General features: G+C 50.7%; 1 protein-coding gene across 1 annotated transcript in view; it reads left to right on the top strand.

Annotated features, from left to right (window-relative positions):
* Positions 1 to 15,512: 15,512 nt before the first annotated feature.
* Positions 15,513 to 26,003, top strand: part of CASZ1 (castor zinc finger 1) — a 156,323-nt gene continuing 145,832 nt past the window's right edge. The window contains exon 1 of the mRNA XM_050322652.1: positions 15,513 to 15,551. The gene's annotated coding sequence lies outside the window, so the exon portion shown is untranslated. The remainder of the gene's footprint in view (positions 15,552 to 26,003) is intronic.

The raw sequence follows: 26,003 nt of genomic DNA, 5'->3' as shown, positions 1-26,003 counted from the left end.
GCAACTCTTCCTGGCTCCAGGCAGGAAGAACTGCTCAGCTCAGGGAGTCGTGGGAACCCCCAGGCCCACAAGCTTTCTCTCATTTTCTGTTTTGTTATCAGACTGGTGTTTTGGACTCATCGCTGCTCATCCTTAAGGAAACTGGAAAGCTCCAGACTGCAAACAGGAAGTTTTTCCTAACCTAGGGAGTTAGGGTAGTGTTTGGAACTCCTTGAGTTAGTAGAGCTGTTCTGGGACTGTGTTCAGTCCTTCCCAGCTGAGGACTTACCACACACCTGCACCCACAGTTTGGGCTCCCAGGTTTGCTCTCTGGTCCAGGGTTGAGTGTGGCTTCCTGCACAACTTTGAGATGCTCTGTGGGTTCCAATTTACCGCTTCTGCTGTACCTGTCACCTCCCTTCTGGTCTCTGTCTGCCCTGTGTCATTGGTCCTGCTCTCCCCATCCCTCCTGCTGTCACCCTTCCCTCCTGTCATGGGCAGGTGGTGTCTGTACACACTTGAGGTTGTGCTGAGATGGCTGGAAGTGTTCACCAGGCAGGAAGGATAAGGAATCCAATGCCCCACTGCCTTCCCAAGCCTGCTTCCTCAGCTGGTTTTCGAGATGTCTAATCCCAGATTGCACAGCCCAGCCCAGCTCCTGTTTGATGGGATCTCTTCCCTGTTCATGCTAAGGGGGTGAGTGCTGTGCTCTCACAGCAGCTGCTGCACCCTCACCAAATGTGCTGCCCCGTTTTCACCAGCGCAGGTTCAGAGCTGGGGGAGGTGATGGGTGTGAAGAAGAGAAACCCCAATGCCTTTGTGGTTGGTTCACACACAGGGAAAGGTCAGCAGTCTTTCCGTGCTCTGGATGGTGGTAAATCCATACAGGGTGAGACTTTGCCAGTGCTGGCTGCGCTTCCATGGCACCAACTTCACCTTTATCCTCCTTCGCAAATGTAAACAAATATTCTTTTCTTATAGACAGATCTTTCATTTTGTAATACAACACAGTGAACTGAAAAGGAAAAAAAACCCTATCCAAATGTAGGTTTTGCTGAAAATAATTGAAATACAGTAAGGAAACTCAGCCTTAGTTAAAAACTGAAATCCCTTTTGGCAGGTAAGGGAAAAAATGATGTCACTGATTAGACCAAACTTTTCTTTATTATACAAAAAGGGAAAAAATTCTTAAAGACAAAAATATGACCAAGACACTTTCCCAATTCATTTTTTTTCTTGTGCATTTTACTAACTTTAATTTAAAATGTATTTTATGCTCCCTCTGCAGTATTAAGAGTCCAGATAAAATGGTCTAGGGGACTAGTTCAGGAAAACCAAAGCCTTAAACAAACTGATTATCTCACTGTTCAAAAGAGCTACAGTGGGAAAAATACGTGGGGAGAAATCACATCAAACATTCTAAAATTTATTTTGATTTTAGGTTTGTTTTCTTACACACTCCAGAAAATAGAAAAATAAATCCTAATGGAAGAAAAAGACCGTAAGAGACAAGGAAGGCTGGATTTGTCTTACTCTTTTGGAGCTTGAATTTATTCCTCAGTGTGCAAAGTTGTGTTTTTGCAGCCGTGGGTGCAGTGGAGCCAGTGGAACTCCCTCGTCCAGGGCCTAAATGGCCTTTATGATCCAACTGTGACACTTGTGCTGCTTCCCTTTTGCCTTTCTGAACTGTATTTTGGAAGCGACAACCCCTCTCCATTCCCCTTCCTTGTGTAAACCCCAGTCACCTTTCATCAAATGATAGGATCTGAGCAGACGCCGAATAAAAGGGTTGATTTTAAAGGGGTATCATTTGCAGCTGTGGAAAAATGGGAGCAGAGGGTGAGGCTGAGGGAGAGCAGCAGCCTGTCGAGGTTCAGGCAGCGCTGTGAGAGGCGTTTCACGCTCCAGCTCCAGCTGGAGCCTTCCCGAGCTGCAGGTGGAGGAGCCGGGCGTGCTGTAGGTTTTCTGAGGGAAATGTGCGTGTGCAGGATCGTTTGGAGCACTCTCAGCTCCTCCCGCCTGCAGCTGCTCTCCTGTTACAGCACCCCCGGTCCCGCCGGTGTCGAGGGGCTGGCAGGGTGCTGGACCAGAACCCCCCGAGAGCAGCGCTGCCGGCGGGAGGATCTCACCTCGGGGAAGTGATCTTCATGGGTTACTAGTTTTATCAGCAGCACATCCCTTCATACAGAGACAAGGAAGAGCGGGGAGAAATTCCATCCGGCTCTGCTGATTCAGTGGAGTAAAGAGGTGGAATTCATTAGGAAAAAAATCGTTTACGGCACAGCTTTAGTCAGAGGATCTTCCATTTTAACGTCCTGCCTTTTTTTTTTTTTTTTTTTTTTTATGATGGATTGTGTGAAAGGCAAAGCAAGCACCAGGGGCTGCTTTGTGTTTTTGTTTTTATTTTTTCATTAAAGTTTAATTGCGTGACTTGTTATGTGATGTAACTTCTGGAAATGCCAGTTGTAGTTGCTTGCAAAATGATTTTTGATTTGTTGTGTATGAATCTTGGGTGCAGGAGTGTTAAACCTCAAAGAGGTATTCAGACATGCATATAGAGAGAAACCACACGTGTGTGTGTGTGTATATATATATATATAAAAATAGGTTCTGATTAATGAAAGAAAGGAACTGAAACTGCTGTGAGAGAAGAATCTCCTTTATTCGAAAGCTCTTCTGCTACATCACTAGGACAGAGAGTAAGGGCCTTAAAATTAGTATAACTGTAATTTATATCCACTGTAAGGACACTCTTTGCCTCCTGATCAGTAATGGAGCCTTAAATATAAATGGATCCTCAGCTTGCAAACACTCAAATATTTTCTTTACTCACATGAGGTGTCAAAGGAAGGGGTTTTATAAGGAAAATGGGTATTTATGCATTTGCATAAGTTCCCACAGCATCAAACGAGAGAATTTGTGTTGCATAAACAATAATAATCACATTAAAATCTTACTGCTTTAACAGTTTAGAAAAAAATATAACAAAAACATTGAAACTGTAATAGATGTTGCCTCTGTATCGGTATCGATTTCATAATTTGCGTTGCCTTAATCTTGGGTGGGTGAAGATTAAGAATCTCCACGTAGAGGTTTGTGTGTGCAATAAGCAGGAACATCATAAGCAGCTTTCCTTGGCCTGGAGATGATGATTTAGGGCAGAGTGTTTCCTCCATAAAACCTGGCGTTTGGAAAACAAAGGAGGATCTTTACAAATAAAAATCTTGAAGGGGAAATACCCACTGAACAACCAACCGGGGCAGAAAGTTCTCACTTTAAACAAGTTTTCCAAACTCTGTGTTGTAAACACGAGAGCAAAGTGACCTCCATGTGCACACGTGAAACTGATGTTTTTCCCACTGTCCAACACCTCAATTCCCAAGGGGAATTGGGAGTGTAAGTGCTGAAAAAGGGGAAAAGGCAGAAGATGTGTTTGTATTCTATAATCTAGAGCCTTTTATGTATAAAACATTTATACCTGTTTAACTTGAGATGTGGTAGCTAAACTGATAGCCTGCACTGAAACAACTATTTTGGCTCAGTTCAAATTAATTGGTGGCAATCTTATTTTTATGTGGATTTTGTAGAAAACAGACAGCTCTGTATGAAACAAGTTTGTATGAGGTAACTCCTTGTACACATTTTTAAAAATCCATGTCTTTGAAATACTGTTAATCAAGTATCAAAAATGGAATAGAGGGAAATTCACTCTGTAGAGCATTTGTGAATTAAGGTTAACACGCTCATAAAATGATGATAAAAAAATTAGCAATGGTCACCTTCAGCTTTGGTTCCTTTGAAAGAGAGCTGAGCTTCACCAAAGTGAAAAGCAGTTCACTCGGACTTGGAATCTCCTCCAAAACTTTCCCAGCAAATGGTGGGGCTGAAGTGCTTTTCACCCAGAAGGAAGTAGGGGTTTCTTGCTTCCCGCTGGGTTTCTGCTCAGCGTGAGGACTGGTTTTCACAGAGCTGTGTGAGGAGCCTGTCCCAGGACGTGCTCCTGCACCCAAAACTTATGGTTGCTTCCTGCTCCAGGTAAGTACAGGTTTCTGAAAAGGCATGTTTCTGAAAAGGCTCTTCTTTCCTCTAGTTGTCCTCCCTGAAAAGTTTGTCCTGCAGTTTTTATCTGGAATTTTTTCAGATTTTGTAACTATACCTAATTTGTACATTTGTATTGTCTGTACCTACTTTGCTCTGGCCTGTAAATGACTCTCCAGCCTTTACAGCAGAGCAGGCAGGTCTAGAGGTGGGATCTGGGCTGTTTTGTCTACAGGGCATCTAAACTCCTGGGTCTGTGTGTTGGGGGGTACACTCAGACTGTCCTGCTATTTCAGGATGCAGAAAAAGGCTCTTGTTTTTCCTGGCCATCTTTTCAGTGTGTCTGTCTCTGAACCAGACAGCAACCGAAGCTGGTCCTGGACTGCTCCCCTGCTGAGCAGCTTCCCTGTTGTGGGGTGTCATCTTTAAAAAATCATAAAATTAACCCCCCTACAAAACACCAGTCTTGAAGTGGAAATAGCACTTTCCCTTTAGACTGTGCAGTCTATTTAGCAAAGAAGGGGATAACCTAGTGGTTAGAGCACAGACAGAAATTTTATCTTCTAGCTCTGCCTAAATTGCTGTTTGAGTTTGGTCAGGTTACTTTAACTCCTTGTTTTCCCACCTTCACTGTGAAGTGAAGAATTCCCCTCTGGCATTCCATGCAGGAAAGCTGGAAGTTTGACTGGGCAGCAAATATATCTGCATACGTGGGGATTTTATGTCAGAAATCAGAGGATGTCTCTGAGTTCCCTTGCACTTGCTCATTTTTTTCAGTGAAATAACTCCGGCTTTTAAAACTAGCAAAAGCAATTAGTTCACTCCGGGGACCAATAGGTGGAAACATGTCATTTTAAAAAATGGATTTGGTTGTGGGGATCTCTGAGGCTTTGTGTTGGGTTGGATTGTCTCTGCTGCAATGGTGTCTGTAGGCAGGGGTTTGCTGCGGTCTCCGAGAGCAGCAGGGCTGGCTCAGCCCCTCACACCCCTCCAGCACAGGCACAGGGACGGACCTGTGAGGCGTAATTGTAACAAGGAACCAGAGTACTGCGTGTGCACTTCTAAAATTGGCTGGGTTAATAAAACGTGCTGATTGCTCCCCGAGGATATCAAGGGACTGGAGGATATTAGTGAGGGTCACCAGTTCAAATCTGGGGCAGGTTAGCAGTGACTGCAGCAGCCGTGCTCCAACCCTGTGTGCGTTCCCTGAAGTTCCTCACAGGCAGGGACCTCTGTGTTGGCAGCTGGATTATAAAAGAGGTGATGGCTCTGGGTGGTGCTGACACGGGGCTTCAGAGACTGAAATGCTTTCCCAGTTCTGCTTGGGATTTCAGTCCCCTTTCCCAGTGTAGGTTTAAAGCATGAAGCTGCTCACCCATGTCCTCTGAATTCACGGTCCTTCCGTTACGCATCCTGCAAATCTGTCATCTTATCTACACACTGGAAACAACAATTAATTTGAATATTGTGTTGTATTTTTTAAACAAAGATGTTTGATTTCCAACTTTCCAAGAGAAAGGAAAGGTGGAGATATTTGGCTGTTGCTGGCTGCTGGTTACAGGGGTTCAGGCTGTCCATCCAGGACAGAGAGCATTTTCTACCTTGGGAGGAAAATTATCACCACTATATCTGCACAATGTAAAGGAAAGGCAACAGTCTGGAGCCATAAAACATGGTGAGACCCCCCCTGCACCTCTGGGTGAGCAGAGGCTTCCTGGCTTTGCAGCTTTGGCCCCTGTGCTGCTGCTGTTCAGCAGGGATCTCGTGAGGGTGTCACTGCACTGCGTGTAGGAAATTGGTGGTTTCTGGCTGTGCTCTCTGCCACCTCCCGCCCCTCCAAGACACACGGGAGGCTGAGCAACATGACATGCTGAGCAGGAGGGCAGCTTCTGGTCAGGCACTTGTATTTTTGCTGCCTTAGCTGCTGTTATAAATTCCTCACTCTGGCCTTTCACTTCTGATATTTTTCCCGTGGCCAAATCAAAGACGGTTTTGTTACCTCCGGCTCCCTGCGGACGCGGCAGCTTCAGGCAGTGAAATATGCTCCAGCCTTCAGAGGGAGGACAGGGGACCTGCTGCTGGGAATATGAGATGGAGAAGGGTTCCGGGAACAGGACTGAGGCTTTTGCCTTGGTTCAGCCCTGGCTGCATCCCTGCCCACGTGAAAAACCAGCAAACCTGCGAGCTGGGTGTCAGGAGAAGAGATCAAGGTGCTCAGGGGTGCTGTGGGGTTTGTAATGAGGGTTGAAGAACACACAGCAGCGTGTGGAGGTGGCACTGAGATGTGCTTGGCCCTCCTTGCCACCACCCCACTGGGCAAGCAGGGTCAGCTCAGCTCCTAAATCAATACATCCTGTAGAAAAATGGATGGATTGGGGAGCAGCTGTACTATTTGTGCCTAAAAGGAATAAAGAGAGGTTGGTGAGGTTGTCTGAGGTTCCCTGAGAGCAGACATGGAGGAGCACAGTCCTAGTGACTGGACATGGATTTTTCTGGTAGATGTGAGATGTGCTTTAGGCTCCTGGAACCTTTTCACCCCTTGTTTTTCTAGTGGTGCTGAACAGAGTTGGGATTTCAGATCCCTGTTTTCAAGCCATTCCAAAGCTTGACTGTACCAGTAGAACTGAGACCCAGCCAACAGTGCACAGGAGGGAGAAGAGATGAGTGTTTTGCTGGAGTGGAGCTGTGGAGTTTGCTTCTCTGGCTGCTGATGTTCAGTGTTTGGAATTGGAGAGCCCACGCTGATCCCTCATTAACTGTGTCACTGTTCATGACTCTGGGGGCCCAAAGGTGCTCCTTTGGTGTTTGGTGTGAATGGTGGGAGCTCTGAAGGGCTGCAGTGCAGCACAACAGGCTCTTGATTTGAGCAGTTCCTGGGGGGAACCCCTTTTCTTTCCCCAAGAGTGACTGCCCTCACTCTTGGGTGGCGTCTGGGAGAGGAGGAGGGTGCAGCCCAGCTTGACTGAGAGGCAGTGCCCACCATTATGGAATTACTGTGAAGGGTAGAAATAATTCTTCAGATCCTGCTACATGATCATCGTGTTCCCCCCAGGGTCAGGTCGAGGGCTGTAGGATTTGTTGGAGAGCTGAGAGGCTGAGGGACGCTCTGGAGGTTCCCCAGGGCTGCTGGGTCAGGGGCCTTCACACTGTAGGAACTTCCCTTTATCTGTGCCTCCAGCAGCTGCTGTTTGAAGTAGGAGGGAAGGGTGGGAGTTTCTCCTGGAGGGCCTGCCCCTGTCAGCAGCCTGGGGTGGGTGGAGGGGGGGATCTGGCCAGCGAGCAGGCGAGTGCACACAGAAATGATGCTGGAAGCCAAGGCTGGTCCTGCTGATGTGGCCCTTTCTCCTGCAGCGGCTCATAAAATATGGCTCAGATTTTCATTACGGCCTCTATTGATTATCTTTTGGGACAGATGAATTATAGGGAACATTAAATTAAAAAAAAAAGGGAAATATTTGAATGAGTTTGGGAGGTCGATGCCAGAAAGGCTGACACACCAAGCCTTACCGGCACTTGCTGCTTTGGGGGCCGGCTGGGCCCTTCCCGTGGTCCCCCATGGGGGAGCCTGTCCAGGGAGTGCCCCCTGTCTCTGTGAGCTGCCCTTGGGAGCAGCAGCTCTGCAGTGGCCTTGGGCATGCTTTGGGACAGCCCAGAGGCACAGGGGTGGCTGAAGCACCTGGGTGGTGTTGTGAGTCCTGCCCGGTGCCACAAGCTCTGCCTTCGCTGGGGGTTGGCCCTGGGGACCTTCCAGTTAAACAGTCTGGTTGGCACCTACTTTGGGATTCTCTAAGGAAAGGGGAGAACAAGGGGCTGTGAATGGGAAGAGGCCAGGTCGTTGCATTTGGTGACAAATTTGGATCTGATGTAAATATATATGTGGAGGCCAACAGTGAATCATAAAAGTAGTGATGGGCTTTCCAACGTTTCCCTCTTTCCCTGCATGAAGAGAAACATCACTACCCTCATCTCTCCTACGCTGAGGGGTCAGTGCTCCTCTCTCCAGGGTTCATTGAGCACAGGAGCTAATTCTTGATGTGGTTTGTGGTCAGGGACCTTTGGCTCCAGGTAAGAGAAGTGCCAGGATTGAATCATCCCACTGTTAGTGTGGCAGGCTTGAAATCAAACCAGACAAAGGGAGTTCTGGCCTCTTGCTGGCTCTGGCCAGCTCTGATTTTGAGGATGATCCTGGAACGTTGTTCCTGTGGCCTCTCTGTGCCCATTCAGTTTTTCCAGGTTGTGCCACACAATGCTCTGTGCTCTGTGCAGGAGTTGGGCTGGTAAGGCTTTGTTCTCTGCTCCCTTTCCTGCCTGTGTTCCCCCAGAGTGGATGAAACCCTGTACCCTGAAATGCCATCAGCACACTTTGCTGTCAGCAGCTGGCTCTGGGGAATAATGGATGTTCCCCCTTTGAAAAGGGCTGCAGTTCAGAGCACTCCTCCATCTCCCAGAGGTAGCAGGAGAGTCCTGGAGCAGATACTCGTGAGCTGGGTGGCTGTAAAATCCCTTCTCCCCTTTGTTCCTGGGTTGTTTCTGTCAGTCAGGCGGGCAGCCAGTGCTCCTGAGGAATTCTCTGTTTTCTTTTCTAAGATTGAGAAGAATGCAGCCAGGGTCCCTCTCCAGCCACCCGCAAGACAAACATCCCCCCCCAAATACTCGCCTGCATCTGGACACGAGGTCCTGCATGGCCCTCACACCCCCACTGCTGGGACTGGCCTGGGGGACACCCCCTGTCCCCTCACCGTGCCCCTGCCTGCCACTACCACCAGCTGCTCTTCCCACGGCGTGTGCTCTGCCTTTGGGATGTTGGCCCGGCCTGTGGGGTGTCCTCTGTCCCCCTGTGTGAGCAGAGTGCCCTTGGCCTGCCCAAGCACCGTGTTGTGAGCTGTGCCAGCACATCTGTGAGTGCTGCAGGGGCAGCGCTGCCTCTGCCCGAGCCACTGCCGGCCTGGGGGAGCCACCAGTGCTCAGATCTGTGTGGAACACCTCCTGGCTTTGCTGTGGCCCGTCAGACAAACCCAGCCCCACTGCAGTGCGAGCGTGGCCCCTTCCTGGGGGCATTCTGGTGCTGGTGGACGGGACCAGTGTTCCGAGTGCTGAGCCCACAGCGGCCTGTGCGTGTTTCACTTCCTTGTAGATCTCTGCTGATTTCACAAGCTGTCCACAAAGCTTTGGCTTCACCTGGGCAAATGCAAAAGGTGGTGGTTTCCATGGCTCCACGGCCCCGCTCGGGCGACACACCCTTTTTGTGTAAGCTGGCTCCCTGGAGTAGATTGTTTTTTGGCAAACAGCTTCATAAACTCCTCCAACAATTAAACTGGGGAGAAAAAAATAACCAAACCAAACACAACAAACCCCATGCATTATGGAGTGAGACAGCAAACAGGTTGGAGCAACTCCCCCACCAGCTCCATCCCCACCAGCTCCGTTCCCCCAAGCCCCCGGAGCTGGGCAGGGAGAGCAGCCCCAGCTGCACTTGCTGGACTTGGTTTGGGAGGTGCCTGGGCCGCCCCAACCCACCGAGCTGCAGTGAGCTAACAAACATGAAGGAAAAGGTCATGTTATTCACTTTTATTTTTTCAAAGCTGCAAACATCCCTCTCTCTGGGAGGGGAGGCTGCACAGATGCCAGCTCTGATTAATTTAAATATTTACCAATCCCATTTTTTTTTTTTAATTGTGTATGTTTGTGCTCTGTTTGTGTCCCATAAAATACCTGGTGTTTTGGGCGTACCCCGTTTGCAGGGTGCATGAGATCACACTGAAAAAATGCAGTGAAAAACATTTTCATGCCACGACACATCAAATAGGATTTTGAATTAAGATGAAGATTTTTTTCCCTCTTTTTTATCTCTGAAGTTTAGGTGAAAGGGTTTTCTTTTTCTATTTCGTTTTTAAATTCTTTTATTTAACTATGAAAAAACGTTGTCGTGGAAATCCTCTAAAAGTTACTTTTGTCTTATCTCACCATGTCAGACATGAAGGCAACTGTTGGTGCTGGTCAGAGCCCCCACTGGTGTGTTTCTGTGCTGTTTCTGGCTGGTGGGGCGTTCCAGGGGAGGAATCCAGAGCCTGGAAGGCAGAGCCAGCTCCGAGCTCCCGGGTGAGCGTCGGCAGCTCCGCTCCCTTCCCTGCCCGTCACTCTGTCTGTCAGACTTGCTCTGGGGCAGGTGCTGTCTTTGCTGTCTGTGTGTCCCTGGCACAGGGGTCTCGTCTCTCCCAGAGCTGCTGCTGTAACACAGGCTGAGCTTTCCAGAGCAGTGACCCTTTGCTGAGTGTCCCAGCAGCCCTGGACACTCGTGGGTCTGTGTGCCCCGGGGCTGAGCTCGGTACAGGAGCCAGTCTGGGCACTGTTTTCTCCTCCTTGGTGTGGGGTTTTCTATATGCTTTTGGCCATGGAGACTTGTACTCCCCTGGGAGGGAAGTTTTCTTTGCGGGTTCAAGCAATGAAAGCACTACTGGCATTCACCCCACCTCCTTTTAATTGCTTTCCATGCCCATTGGGTCATAATCTGATCCCAGCTACATCTGGGAAAGTACAGAGCTGTTCCTTGGAAAAATGGAGCATATCCAAAGAGAGTAGTGCTGCTGGGATCAGGATCCAGCCACCCCCTCGCTGTGGTGTGGCAGGTGAGCCGGGCAGGGTTTGGCCTGGAGTCTTCAAGGCTGTCACTGGGGCAGGGCAGGACCTGTGTGCGTCTGATGGAGGGGATTGGCACTGCTGGGGGATGAATCCTGTGGTCCTGCTCTGCCGTGGGCAAGGGAAAAGAGAGGGCAAAAATCAGGGTGGGTGTGCGGGGAGGTCAGCAGTTGTCTCATGTGAGCTCTTAGCCAGAATTTGAAATTGGACCTGTTACTTTTGAGGAATGTAGGGCAGTGGAGGAGAGATGCTGTGTGAATGTGCACAGCTCTTGCCTCAGTGTCCCAGGAAAATGCCAGAGCGTAGGATGGCAAGGAGTAGTAATTACCCCACAGCTTCAGCTCCACCACTGCACTCTTTGATCACTTATTACTTTTCTATTCCTTCTGCTTCTTGCTGTAATTGTTACAAAATCTCTCTGCTTTGGGAGGGGTCCAGGACTCCAGGGCCCAATTGCATCTGCCCTGATTCAGAAAGTGGGTCATGCTGCTTGGTCTGGGAAGAAGATACTCATCTTGCTTAGCATGATATTTATTAGGAGATAGGGAAGGGAATGCAACCGCGCTGTTGCCTAGAAAATTGCTCTGGGGGGATAGCAAAGGACTTGTGAGGGCAGAGCGTGGAAAGTTCTTGCGCACCCAGTGCCTGCTGAAGTCGTGCCACGTTCCCTGTGCCTGCATTGCTGCTGCCCTCACAGCGGGACGTGGTGTGGATGGATGGCAGGCTGACAGTGGAACTGGGGACAAGGAAGGGATTGTAGCTGCTCACTCAGCAGCAGCCAGGCAGCAACAGGCTCTTTACCTTCCTTGGACTAGAGACTGGTGGGAGTGGAGGGAGAGGAAAACCAGATCTGGTTTCTTCATTAAGATGTGCTGTTTTCACAGTCAACCAAACCTGGTTGGGGTTCAGGTGACCGGCACTCCCTCCAAATACATGACACAGTGCCCTGGAAGGCAGGAGCTCTCCTGGGAAGAGCAATTAGAAAGCCTTGATCCAAAGCCTGGCGTGATTTACTGTGTGCTGTATCTGCCACTAACTGACAGAGAGAAGGAAGCTCAGAGCAAGCAGCAGCTGATGGTGGGCCCAGCGTTGCTGCAGAGGGTCTCCCAGAGGGTCTCCCAGCAGGGACTCTGCCAAGGACCGCCTGACTCGTGGGGGGTGGGACAGCGCAGCTGATCCTGCCAGGCTGGCTGAGCCTGTGCCGCTGCTTGCTGTGAAATCACCCTCGGGATTATCCAAAGGAAGAACTGGCAACTCCAGTAACTTGGAGGGCCGGATCCTCAACTCGTTTAAATTGGCATGACTTCACTGAAGCCACCGAAACTGCTCTGATTTTACACCAGGTGAGAATCTGGTCCAGAATCTTCTGAAAGAAGAAGACAAAGAGGGCAGGAAAAGTGGGTTTGATAAAGTCCACTTACAAGCCTGGGGGCTCCTGGGCTGTCCTGAGTGGGTCAGCAGGTCATTTCCAAATGTCATGGACATCTCGGAGGGCTCTGAATTCTTGTGGCCGTGGGAGTGCCAAAGCACAGCTTCCTCAGGAGGCATCTCTGCCTGCACTGTTTGGCAGGGTTTGGTCAGAGCATCCAGTGTCACCCTGCCAGTGTTTCCTGCTCTTGGCAGCACGATGAGAGAGGTCAGAGACAGAAAGCCCCTCACCTGTTGGTCTGGCCTGTTGTGAACCCTGCCTGTTCTCAGGGGTGCTCTAAACCTGGCCCACCTTTTCCTGTCCAGGAACACCACTCGTCTCCCCTGCGGCGTGCGGTGCCGCTGGCAGAGGCAGACGGGCGGCTGTGGCTGCAGCCTCACACCACTGCCACCACAAGTTTGAATTTCACCGAGCCTGTGGGGTGGTGGGAGGAGAGTTCCCACTTCGGGGAACCAGAGGAGCCAGTGTCCATGTCCCAAAAGATGGCTCCACGTTAAACACGTGCCTCCAGAAGTTGTTGGTTCCCGGTGTGCCAGGCCGGTTGTTTTCCCAGCTCTTCACCTCATTCTTGGGTGGGGGTGTTATGGGATGTACATAAGAAGGTGTGTTGTCCTGTGTTTCTAGAGGTTGTTTGCTGGAACAACAGGCTCTTGGGACCTGCAGGGATGCACAGAATTCCCTCCAGCCCCTGGCACACACTCACATCCGGGGTGGATCTGGATAGAGTTTTAGCAACTCCCAGTGAAGCAGCTCTGGGCCGGAAGTGAAGAAGGGATAAAATATCCAGCTGAAACTCCTGTAGGATGTAATTACCTGAGCTGGAAGCTGGCCAGGACAGCAGGTATCACGCATCATCTGCTGGTGGTATCAGAAGCAGCCGGTGCTGTGGGAGGGGTGGTCAGGACCGAGGAGTGACGCTGGTGCGAGGATGGCACCATTCCCGGGAGGTGCCTCCGTGGGCACTCGGCATAACGGCTTTGGAAGTCACTTGGTGTTTGTTTCCATGGCTGTTCTGTGCACGTACCATGGTGCCTGTACAATGAATGCTCTTGGGAAACTACAGCCCATGGATGGATGGCCCTGTCCTGACGTTCATTCAAATGCTCCCTATTTTTCCATTTAAAAGAGGAAAAAAGCCTAAACAAAAAAAAAACTGAGGAGGAAAAAAAAAAAAAAAACAAAACAAAGGAAACTGACTTCCCAAAAATTACACTAAGCTAACATTTGAGGCCTGGCACAAATCCATCACAGCCAGGAAACTCGGAATTAACCAGTGCACTCCCATGATTGCCGGGAGGGGCTACACTCTGGCAGTGCAGGGTGAAGCTTGAGGACCTGGGGGCTTGGGGATGGAAGTCCTCAGTGTGTCTGTGAAGTGCAGCAGAAGGTGTTTTCATCTGTGCATGCACAGATGCAGCAGTAGATGCAGGGGCAGCTTTGTGCTTCAGGGAGAGGGTTAACTGCAGGCTCCCGGTGCTCAGATCTGACAGGTGATACCAGCACCTGGCCAGGGCTCCCTCACCAGGACTTTCCCCGTGGGCTCTGTGTCGGTGATACAGCAGGGACCTGCAGGCTGCTGCTGAGGAAGCTTGGGAATTTACACCCTAACCCAGGTTGCAAGTGAGGACAAAGTTGACTCTTCATTCCCACTTGCACATGACGCAGCATCCCATAAATCAGTGTGAGTGGCAGCCGTGGTTCAGCTCAGGTGAGAGGGGAAGGGAGGGGAGTGCAGGTCAGGGCGGGGGGCAGCCCTGGGCTGTGGGAGCAGCTCACAGGAAGAGGCTTCCAGCAGGAATTGTGGCTGGAGTGGCGGGTCAGAGGTGGCCTGAGCCGGCAGAGCGGGATGGAGGGAGCCTTGCAAAACACCTGCTGCTCGCCTTGGGCCGGTGCTGTCGGTGATGAGTGTTTGTCACGGCTCGTTTCACTCACCGGTTTGGGAAAGGAATGGAATGGGCTCCTGTACCTGCAGCTGCCGAGGCTGGACGGGGTGGAGGGCGGGACAGAGGCCGACCGTGCCCCCACTGTCCCTACAGCCACCCTGCTGCCAACCTGCCTTTGCTGTGAATTCTCACGGCTTTGGGGTACTGCAGACAGCAGCCTTCATGTCAGAGCGTTGATAGTATCTCATTTCAGAGGCTGGGGGAGGTCGGGATGTGTTAAGGCTGAAAATATTTACAGGTTTTGAAGTTGAAACGCAAACAGGAAAAGCCCTTTAAAAAGTGAGTGTAGTGGATATTCAAAACAGGGATTGCCATGGAAACGCCACAATATTTGCTTAAATTGACACAAAGGTTGCTGGTTGCAGGGTTCTGACTTCTTTGGCTCCATTTTCTTTGGCCCGGCACCTATCACAAATTGATCTCAACAACCCTCTTTTGTTTTGCTTCTTTTATTTTTGTCTGATGGAAATTAAAAAAAAACCACCACCACCAAAACCCTCCAGTCTACAAATCCTACCTCACAGAAGAGTCTGAAGCTTCTGAGCTTCTGTCAAAGGTTGGAGCTAGGACATTTTTAAATTTTGTAAGTAAGGTAAAAGTTCTTGTTATTTAAATCTGTGCATTTATTCATTTCCTCCAATGCAGGAAGTGGAAGGGAATTGTCTTAACTGTCCAGGGAGAGCGGGGAGCAGGGTGAAACCTGTTGCCGAGGTAGCAGTGTGCATCCAAGGAGCACAGGACTTTTGCTGTCCGGCTCTTGGGCCAAAGTTTGAGAGATTTAGTTGTAATTCTCAATTCTGCCTCAGATTCGCCAAGTGACCTTTGACAAGTCACTTAATTACCGTGGGCCTCACTAAACTGGAAATAATAATTCTTCTTTGTCTCGTGTGGTCGTGCGTGCGGCGCCTTTGGGGCAGGGGAGGGAGGTTTGCTGTGGGGTGTCCAGGGAGCTCTGTGCTGTCAGATCCCCCCAAGGAGGGATGGCAGCCTGGGCTCACGTGGGCAGGAGCGCTCAGCTGGCTACGGGGGGAAGCTCTTTGCTGTAAGTGGCTTAGTACTGTAGGCTGCTTCTGCCTCTGGTTGACCTGGATTCTTTCCTGGGGAAAGTTGGAGTGCGTGGCCCACTGGATGGTCAGCGGGGTGGTTTGTACCTTGGCTTTTGAGCTGCGAGTGCCACGGGTGGCAGAGGAGGAGATGGGGCCGCGGTGTGTCCGTCGGGGCGGGCAGTGCCGTGCCCTGCTGGCCCGGGGTGTGTGACCGAGGCTGAGGGCTGTGGGTGGCTGTGGCATTTCAGCCCAGCGTCACTGCCTGTGCTCGTGATTCACCTGGGCTCCGCTACTGCTCAGGAGGGAATATTCATTTCCTTTTGGAACTCTCCTCAGGGCAAAGAGACTTCACCAAGTGAAGGGAGGCCATCAAATTCACACTGTCTTCATCTGAGACCACCTCCAAAACAAAGAACCTGACTTCTCTCCCTGCTTTGTACACTGGAATGGACCTTGAAGCCTGTGACTTCTCAATGCAAGGTACTGGCTTTTGTTCTGTGATCAAACTGCTCTGAAGTAGGACTGGAGTGAGTGATTTTGGCTCTCCAGAGCCTTCACTCCAGTTCCTGGGAAATCTCTAGCCTATGAAGGTGGAAGAGCTGCTGAAAGTCAGTGTTTGGGTGGTTTTTGGTGGGGTGTTGGTTTGTCTTGAACTGGCTTATAAGTAGGACTGGGTTTACCCCTGCCCTCGCTGCCCATCTCTACACAGACACCCAGTGACACAGCAGAGCTCTGGTTTGAGCAGCTCCCTCTCTTCGCCTCCTCCTCCCTAATGAGCTGCTGTGCAGTATTAACAATTAGCTAAGTAGTTTGCATGGGAGTCCCCTGGGTAAGTATTGTGTGGGGACAGTTTCTGATTGACTTGTTTCACGAGCGAAGAGTTTGAGGATGTCTGTGGTCACGGTGGGTAACTCTGAGAGGTTGAGGGGGTGGGACTCCGTGTTTCTGAAAGCTGTTTTACTTTCTTCACTGCTTGGCTGCCGTCACAGCTTCTCTGCAAATAAAGGTATGACACAACAGTGGGATACTCTATTTCTTCTGCATGGATTGGGGATCTGGGAGGTACCTGGTGGCCCTGCCATGCTGCTGCAGGCGGAAGGTGCTGAGGATCCTCGCTGTGTCTGGGCTGTGTGTGACATTACGTCTGCTCTGGAGGGGTAGAGGTTTTGTCAGGGGGTGTTTCCATACTCTGCTGGCACCATTAAATGCTGATGATGCCTGAATGAAGATTAGCAGCTGAAGTGCCTGAGGGGGTTGTGTATCACCACGTTCCTCTATTTTTTGCTGCTGTGCCATAAATGGTACCTGGGCAAAGCAGTGTATCCAGAGCTGTTGTGAGTCACAGGTACAGCTGAGACCTGAGCTGGAAGGATCCAGTGGAGGGACTGTACTGGCTTAGCAAGAGGGGACATGAGAAAAGTCACAGGGCTGAGATGTTGGTCTGGGGCTCCAGCTCTCCCAGGCCATCCCTGGCTGTGTGTGGCACAGGGGAATTTATTCATGTTCTGAGTGCCCTCCCTTAAAGAGCAGCAGCCGTGATCCTCTAAGGCTCAGCAGGGCTTAGTTCTTGCCACGTGTTCAGAGCCTACAGACCTGAGTACTTCCAGTAAACCTGCCAGTAAATGCAGTGTGCTTCAGGATGGGATAGGGGTGAACTGTGCCTTCCCACACCTTCCTGGTGCTGAAACTCCTCCAGGGTCTGGCATGCTTTATTTGGAAAGCCTGGTTTTGAACTGTTAATGTAGGGAACTCTGGCCTTTATCCCTGTGTGAGCTGCTCTGTTGCCTGTGTCCCGTTTTAGAGCAGGGCACGTGCCTTCCCAGGCCTCCAGAGGCGAGAGAGCTTCTCAAATTGGAGCTCTGCCCAAGGGAATAGGGTAAAGGAACATGAAGAACCTTGAGGTTTTGACCAAATAAGATACAAATCCTCAGGTTTGACTGCAGCAGGTGAATTTTCCACCAAACATCCTTATGTGCCTCGCCAGAGAGGGCCAACATCCAGGGGGAAAAACTCTGCTGGGGAAGCTGCATCCTAGGTTCTGGGTCCATTTTTCCATCAGAGGGAGCTTCTCCTGTGACCCCTGTCACAGGTTTCTGCTGGCATAGTGCCTGATAGTGAAATCCCTGCATGTCCATCTGACCCGGAGCTGGGATGAGCAGAACCCCCGAGACAAGAAGGTAAGAGGAGGAGGAGACTGATAAATCAGGAATTCTTTAAGTGCTGAAATGAACCTTAAGGTTCAGATTCTTGCAGATCAATTATCCTTTTCTGTGTTTGCCTTCTCCTCCCAGTACTGGGTGCGTTGCTGAGTGTCCTTCAGGGGCTGTTTCCCGAGGGACAGAAGCTCATTAGAGACAATAGAAATATTTCCCTGGACTCCAGCTGTGTTCTGAGGTTTCCCCCTGGTTCTACAAACATCACTCCAGTGAAGGAGATGCATTTAGCCTTTCAGGCATGTGGCTTTGTGATCACTCATGCTCTGGACTAGAAATCCCTGTGTTCCAGTCTTCAGCCCTGGAGCAAGTTGTATGGCTTCTACTTTCAAAACAAGCTCAATTTACTTTGGGCTACAGAGGCTGTTTGCACGTTCTCCAGAGCCCATCCCTGGGCTGTGATTGCTGTTTCACTCTGTTTATAAGCACAAGCTGGCTGTTTAGTCCTAGAGCTATAAGGGTTGGAGGGAGCTTTCTTGTTCAGTTGATGAAGGGTAGCCTTTTAATGCAGGGGAAAAAGCTAAAAAGAGGTGAGAAAGGGATTAGAAATATTTGCTATGTCTGTGTTTGAATTTGCAAAATATTTCTCCTTATTTCAGTGCTAAAGAAAAGCTACATTTGGGGATTAGCTTGGGCTGGTGGAGTTATTTTTGCTGGGATCCTTGGGATCACTGCATGGGATATGAAGGGAGCGAGGTGGGAACGCTGCCTTCTGCAGAAGTGCAGCCGGGCCAGCCCAGCCAGCCTGAGCTGGGCTGGGGAATATGAAACAGCCTTGCAAAATCATTGTGGAAATTTACCCGCCTGTGTATGAAATCAACTTGCCTGCCTTTGCCAGGAGGAGTTTAACTTGCCCATTAAAATATACATCTATTTATGTATTACTTGTTCTGTGAGAGAAAATTTTCCCAGGCAGTTACAAAACTCAGTCTAGACTGTAACGTGTGGCATCTGGTGGTAACACGCCATATACATATATCTGAATACAGTATCTCCTGTATCACCCTGCTGGGGAGTTACCAGCACATATCTGGAGTGTGGAGAGGCCCTTCCGTTCACCCTGGGTAAATGCTTGGCCTGGCTCCTGCCTGCGCTGGTCTGAGTGGGGCTCTGCCCTGCTCCTTCCATCCGGAGAAAGCCAGGCAGGCATTTCCACGCTGCCTGTCCTGACCTGCGGCCCCACAGTCCCCATCGGCCGGAGGCAGCGGTTCCCGGGCAGAGCTCTTCCGGCAGGGCTGGGTGGAGGAGAGGGACGATGTTAAAAGCCTGCCTGGGATAAGAGCAGGGTTGTCACATCCATCTGCTCAGGCCCTGACGAGCAGCTGATCCATATTGTTAACATATTGCCTGCCATATGGGCTAGCTCAGCTCTCCAGGAACGCTTGGGAGACCTGACCTCTAGTGTGACAAGATGTGAGCATGAAGGACGGGTTGACAACAGCCCTTGGGTCTCGGAGTGTGAAACCGTGTTCCAGCCACTTCCGCTGCCTTCCCTGCGCTCCCTCCCGCGCTGCCTCTGCCTGCCTCGCTCCCTCTCTCCTCTCTCACTGAGGGTTTTCTCCTCCCTCCCCTGTTTTCCGCATCCCTGGTCTGCGCTGGATCAATGACCTTCACTCATAACCAGACTGGACAGTTCTGACTCCCTCCCCCGGGCCTTCGATCAGATGTTTGGTTGGCGGCTGTGGAAAGCTGAATGGGGGGAAGGCAAAGGAGGGGAGAGAGGATCATGTGCTTGGCAGCCCTTATAGCTGTCCTTCCCATATCTGGTCTGGGAATGGGACTGCAGCCTGATCCGCTAAGGTCCTTGGCACCCCCTGCTCACCTGGACAGTGGCAGACGCTCACAGAACCTCATGGTGGAGAGGGAAGTTCAGCAATGGGATCTAGGCAGGTTGAAAAGGCTCAGAAGGGCCCTGATGCCAGAGTTCGAGGAGGAAACACTTACAAAGCTCTTGAGAGATATGGAATGATTTAGTTTCAAACTCTGAGTGGAGGAGGAGGAGAAGCTTGAAAGGGGCAGGACTGGTCCAGACCTTTATGGGTTCAGACCTTGCTTTCTCTGCCACCTTCTGACTTCATGGTGTCCTCAGTCTCCCGGAGCCCTGCTGACAGAGCTGGGCTTCTCCTTCCTAAGGCTTCTGTCTTTGCACTTGAACTTCATGGAGGTTAAATCCTGGTGCTATTAAACAAGCACTTTGCTGTAAACCTTCAGGATTTCAGCCTTAGCTCCTCAGAAGGGGATTGGGGTGTTTCCCAATCTTTTTTACCCATCAGCTATGTCAGACCTGCAGGCATGACTTGTATGTCTTGTAGTCTCCCCCAGGTAAGGGTTGCCTTTTTTTTAACATTCCTGTCCTGTAGAAGTCAATATCCTCAAAAAGCTGAGATTTAGCCCTGCTGCTCTTCATAAAGGTTTTAGACCAGTTTATGTGCTTTTATCTCTCCTTCCCCATATGCCTGCAATTGCACTGAGCATTAATAGTGTTTATTTGTAAAGAGGAGCCCATTGAGATATTGCAAAATAAAACACAGTGATGAGTCGTGGTTTATTTACTCAAGCTTCACTGATGTAACAAACCTGATTTTATGTTAATAATGACTCAGAAGCAGAGCTGGGAGGAGAAGCCAGATCTCCTGATTCCTTTAACCATCTGACAGTATTTCTTCCTAGATCCAGCAGCAGTTCTCTTAGCTGGGACTCAGGCAGCAGTTCTGTGGCACCCTGATGAAACACTGGCTGAAAGAAAATAATAATAATAGTGCTCTGCCAGTTTGCAGGGCTCCATTAAACATCTAGGAACTCGTTCAGCTCTGGTAGGCACTGTTCATGGGGCCGTCTGTCTGTCCCTCAGGCTGCTGTCCAGCCAGCAGGGACGCTGACCCGCGGAGTTCCTCAAGGAAAACCGGCTGGAAAGCACTTGGAGCACTCAGTGCTAAGTATGCACATGAGTGTTCGAGGGAAGTGCATGTTCAAAATGTAGTTCTTAGAAATGTGTTGATAAAAACAAAAAATGTGAAAAATGAACAAATAGTGTAAGGTGAATGGGGTCTGTTCTCTGATGTCTTCTGCTGGGGGCTCATTCCAGAGCTGGTGCTCAGCCCCTGGGCAGTGCTGGAGGTGAGGCTTATCTCCCTACTTGAGCTGAATATGGAAAGGCTGTTTTAGCATATTGCCTCTGACAAATTATGTATTAATGCTGGGGCTTTTTTTTGTTATTACTGCAGTTATATATTAACCATTAAGAGCCACAGGTAAGCCATCTGCTGATGTAAAGCACCAGGGCTGTATTTCCCGTCAGCAGAACCATCCTGATCTTTGCCAGGGCAGTTTACGATCTGTCCCGGTGTCTTTCTTGTGATTCTTGCTGAGTTTGTGTAAGCTGTACATTAATAGAACATACAAGAGAAAAGGGGAGAGGACAAACTAAGGTGAGTTTGAAAGTAAAATGAGCAAACAATATTGCTAGCCTTGTCCTTTCAGAAGTCAAAAGCTGCTCCCCTCCTCCCCCCAATTATAAGACTTAATAATACCGGGGTTTCTATGGTTCAGGATGCACACGGATCACATTTCAGGTTGCTGTGCCCTGCAAGTGGGAGAGCACAGGGAGCAGAGGGAGGGATAGCACTGAACACGCATTGTTGTACAAAACAAAAATCTTATGTAACTTGCAAGATCTCAGACTTTAAGAAAAACACGAAGCATTGCAAGGTTGACAAGAGTTGGCACATGGGAGCAATTCCTGCCTGATTACCGTGTCCCTGAAGTATGCTGACCTAGAGAACAGCCTACTCAGGAGCCTGGTTGCCATCCTCCCTTGCCAGGGCTAGTTACAACAGGAGCTGGAGTCGAAAGCCAGGAATGTTTTGGTTGACTTGTTTTACCAGGGCTGTTCGATAGAGGAGCAGTGCAGATCCTACCTGAGCTGGCAGGATATGGTGTGAGGCAGAGGGAGTTTGTCCTCTCTAACACCCGTCTTTGAGGAAATGGGAACTGGACATCCTCAATCCCTGAAACAGGAGCAAAGGTAGATGGTGAGAAGAGCTGCTTGGTGTCTTGTGCTGTGGCAGCACAGCCCAGCACTGCTGCCTGCCCTGCTTGTTCCCCAAGGCAGTTGGGCTCCGGCTTTCCCCTCAAGAGGTTCCTTCCTTTGCCCATGAGGCTGTTGTATCCCTGGTTTTCCCAGCCTGGAGGGAGCTACTGGACTGTGAGCGGTGCTTCCCTGCCTCTCCCTGCCTTCCCAGCACTCCTGAACTGGGGCTGACCAGCCAAGGGGAAAGGGCAGTTATTCTCCTCTGGAACCAGATATACAAGCAGGACCTGAACAAGGAACAGGGACCATTCCAGGTGCATTTGGAGAGCACTGAGTTCCCAGGCTTTCGGCCCAGACTTTGAAAATCCAGACAATGTTCCCCTGTCAGAGCTGCCTCTCACTCCTTTCCCAGCTGCAAAAAAAGGTGAAGGTGCTTCCCAGGACCCCACTAAATCAGTCACCTCCTGACTTCCCTGCTCTTTGATCCCTACCACACTGGCTGTCCTACCAGTATCCTCTTCTACCCACTTCTTCCTTGTTCCCCTGTGCCACTTTCTATGAATTCACCAGAAAGGAGAGGAGATTTTTCTTCCCCTTGTTTGCTTCACTCCATTACTCCCATCTGTTCATCCAGGCCCTTAGTCCCTTTGTTTTTCAGAGTCCTGTGGATTTGGGCTCAGTTTACTCTCTGGGATGCTCCTCTGGACAATGGTGGTGTGGGAAGGAGGTCTGGTTCACAGGCCAGCACAAGGGGTGGGGGAAATGTGCCTCTTCAAATTAATCAGAATTTTCTCCTCCAGAAATGCTAATGGGGGAAAAGCAATTAAAGCAGCCTGTTTTTTATTAAGTAATCTGTGTTAAGAGCTTGTAATGAAGTTTAGTGCCGTTGTGACTCGATATTTCAGCTTCATCGGTTTGAGTCAAAACAATCCAAAGTGGGAAGGGAGCGAGGAGGGAGCTGCTCCCAGCTCCGGTCGGGCTGACTCTTGTTCCAGCTCACTCCTCCAGGCTTTCCAGTCTGTGAGACCACTCACTCTTTACCCTGCCCAGGGTATGAAAGGGAGTTTAAAAACCTGCACACACAAACTGATTTAAAATCTCCACAGGGGAATGGCTGTGGGCCCTTGGAACAGTCTCGTGGGGTACTGCAAACACCAGGCTGTTCACAGGGAGCACTGAGTGGGCAAGGGACAGCGCAAGGGAGGTGGCAGTGAGGCGTGGAGAGACCCTCCATCCGAGTGCTCCATGGCTCTGAGCAGGTTCACAAAGATTTTCCAACACCTGGAGAAGTTTTGGCGGCCACAGGGCGAGGATGGGGATGGTGCCATTCCTGTCCTTTGCACCTCCAGGGTGGTGCTCGCCCTGCTCTGAGCAGCACAGCCCTGTGGCCAGGGGGTTGTGAGCAGCTGTGGGAGCTGCCCCATCTCCTCCTCTCCTTCCTCCCACCTCAGGAGAAGGCAAGGGAAAAAAGGGACAGTGTCCCTTTAAACAACTCCGTGCCAAGCCTCTGCCGTCCTGTTTTATCTGAAGTCCAACCGCATGTTGTTCCAGGGCCGATCCGCTTTAGCTAATTAATAATCTGACAGGAGCCACCCAAGGGATTAGCTGCTGAGACGAGCTAGACCAAACCCCCAGCAAATGAGCCCCACGCTCCCCGGGGACTCGGAGGTGACTTTGGGGGGCAGGGGGCTGCACCACATGCAGGAGGGTGTCGAGGCCCTGCAGGGGATTTATGGCATCTGGGAGGGTGAAGGGGGAGGTGAGGGGTTACAATTTATGAGATGTAAACTAATAAATCAGTTAGTTGAGGAGGGGAAAGGGGGAAGCACCAAATTAAAAGATAACGTCTTAAAGGAACAGTGTGAATTGTGGCAGGGGCACCAGGAGAGTTCCCAGTGCAGACCAGTTGTAGCTTCCTCTGCACTGGCTGCCTGGGAGAGAGGAAGAGGGAGACTGCAAAGTGGAAGAGAAAAGAGTGTTGGTGGGCACTGGGAGGAGGAGAGATGCCTCTTTGTGCAGTTTATGCAAACAGATGATGGGTTGGCTTTTGTGGCAGAAGCAGCAGCATGAAAGAGGGTACGAGGCCGAAACACAGGGGCTGTGGTGACTGTGGCCTTGGAGGGGTCAGTGGGTTAGGGGGATTTGGTCATCTTCTGCACTTAGTCCTCCCATTCCATGAGGCTTCCAGCCTTGTAGGGAACTCTTTGGTTCCCTCCTTGTTAAATGGGATTAATGGAGGGGGTCACTTGGAGCAAGATGCACTGCTATCAGGAGAGCTGTCTCAAGACAGAGTGGGATATATTTTCTTCTCCAAATTTGCCTCTTCACTGAGTCTTCTAGTGGTGGTGAGGTCTGGAGTTTGCTCCTGAGGCAAGTGCTTGGCTTTGTTCTGGAGCCTTGTAGAGATCTGGAACTTCCTGGTGATGAATGTCCATTTCAGATCCTCTTCTGATTCCAGAAGCTGTTGTGCCTGCTGGGCGGGGCAGTGGCCTTGGGCAGAGGTTTTCCCCTGGCTCTTCCACTGACCAGTCCCAAAGCTGGTTTGCCTTTCCATACCATTCTCTTCTGGCGCCGTGAAACCTCTCTTGGCCCACAGTTCTTCCTGAGAGTGAGCCCAGGCCTCAGCTCTCTCTAGGGGTTGCTCTAATGCAAATGGTAATGCAAGATGGGATTTCCAAAAGCCTTCTTAGGGATATTTGTAATCCCTGCCCCATGACAGTGCTAGACACAAGCTAATGGAGAGGGACCTGTGCGAGCCCTCTCTGCAGACCCAGAGCGAACCTCTGAGCCCATGCCAAAGGCCAAGCTTTTGGGGTTGTTTCCTGCAAGGGCAGGAAATTCCTTTATTTCCTCCATCCCCACCTGGGATGCAGCAGGCCCAGAGTAGCACAGCCCGTTCCCTGTCCAGGGCTGGCAGCGGAGTGGTGGCTGTGGAGTGGCCAGAGGTCCCAGGAGCTGGGTGAGCTCCTCTTGCCCCACCCCACCCCACCCTGCAGCACCCCGTGGCCTGGAGCCATCATGAGCCCCTGCAGCCAGCCCAGAGTGAGCCACTGGCAGCTCCGAGGTGCTCTGGGAACGCCTCTTTGCTGAAGGGTCTTGGGATCCTGTGGGAGCTGCCCTGGGGGAGCGTAGCCCAGAGCCTGCAGATTGCTCTTCCAGTGGGGCAACTGCATTAAGCAAACACAACTCATCTGACTTCTTCTACATATTTCCATCTAGAGAGGTGCCTTGCAGCTTGCAGGGTCCCCCACAGAGACGTGTTGGGCCGGGGTGGCTTCTTGTTGTGACCTCAAAAGGCAGGGAGCGGAGAGGGAGCAGTGCTGAACCCTGCTGGAGCTGAACTGTGATCCTGAGCCGCCTTCCTGGTGGGCACCAGCTTGGGCCTGGGCTGCTGGAGCGGGCTGGAAAGCTCCTGGCAGCGCTGCACCGTGCCACGCCGTGCCGTGCCGCCCCTCCTCTCCCTGCTGTGCCCGGGCAGTGCCGTGCAGCCTGTGGGGAAGCCGTTCCGGAGCCGGGCTGGCGGTCGCGCCGTCGCAGCCTCGCGCGCACAGCCGTGGTTTGGCCTCCCTCCTGCAAAGCTGCCAGTGGCCCACGCTGCTCCTGACCAACATCATTAGCGTGGGTATTTATATTTCATTAACAACATTAAGCCAAAATGGTATTAAAAGCAACACCAATGATAAATAGCTTATTAATAAACAGGGAACGGGCTGCACCACGCGCGCATTCAATCCCTTCCTAAACGTGTCTCTACCACTAAAACCAGCCATTTAACTCCTGCTGTCCTGGAGAAATTTGAAGGATGCTTTGGGGGTGGGTGGGAAACAGATGAAAGCAGGGGGAGTGGGAGCACACAGCGTTATGCAGTTTGGTTCTTCCTAAGGCAGCTGACTGGGGTGGGAAGAAGGTGAACATCTCTCCAAGTGCCACTGGATTTCCACTGCTGGGTGGGATGTGTTGGGTTCTGTGTTTCTGATGTACTTCTGATTGTGTTAAAACAGCAGTAGTGTAGACAGCCTGAAACAAAACAGCAGAGAGATCTAAGATCCAAGTGAGTGTCTGCCTTTGATTTTACCATCCTCTGTGCTGTTTCCCCTACACACTTTCACACACTTCTTCCTGGCTTGGGCAGGACCATCCACAACAGCCACCAGCACAGAATCTCTTGGTTGCACCAAGCCCAGTGTCTCCCAGTGATGTCTGAGGACAGCCAACCCTGTCCTCATTCCTCCCTGTGTGTTTATTCTAGGGATTAAGAATGTTAAAAATGTGGCTTTTCTTGTAAGCTTGTCAATCAGTTTATTATTTTTATTTTTTTGTTTTTGTTTGCCCCCAACTCCTCACTCTACGCAATGACTTCCCATGCTCCTGCCCCACCCTAAGTACAAAGGCTCTTTTATTGCTCTTCCTGCTCCTTCTTTCAGCAGTAAATTAATTACCTCAGAAACTTGGATGACTTTGGAGTTGGAGGCCCCCTCAAACCACCTCTGGCTTTCTCAGAGGAGAGGTTCCCCTCTCCAAACACAGCTCAGGCACTTTCCCAGCAGGGAGGACGTGGTGCAGGGCTGTGCCTCCCTTCCTCACACTCACACAAGCTGCTGCCTCCTTTGCATCCAGACACACTGCCCTGCTCTTGGGGCGTGTGTGTCCCCCTGCTCTCCCACACCCAGCACGTGCAGCCACAGCCAG

Source organism: Myiozetetes cayanensis, unplaced genomic scaffold, assembly GCF_022539395.1.
Source record: "Myiozetetes cayanensis isolate MyiCay16 unplaced genomic scaffold, myiCay2020 scf28, whole genome shotgun sequence".
Lineage (NCBI taxonomy): Eukaryota > Metazoa > Chordata > Aves > Passeriformes > Tyrannidae > Myiozetetes > Myiozetetes cayanensis.
Note: the sequence above shows the minus strand (reverse complement) of the source record. Positions and strands in the feature narration are given on the sequence as shown.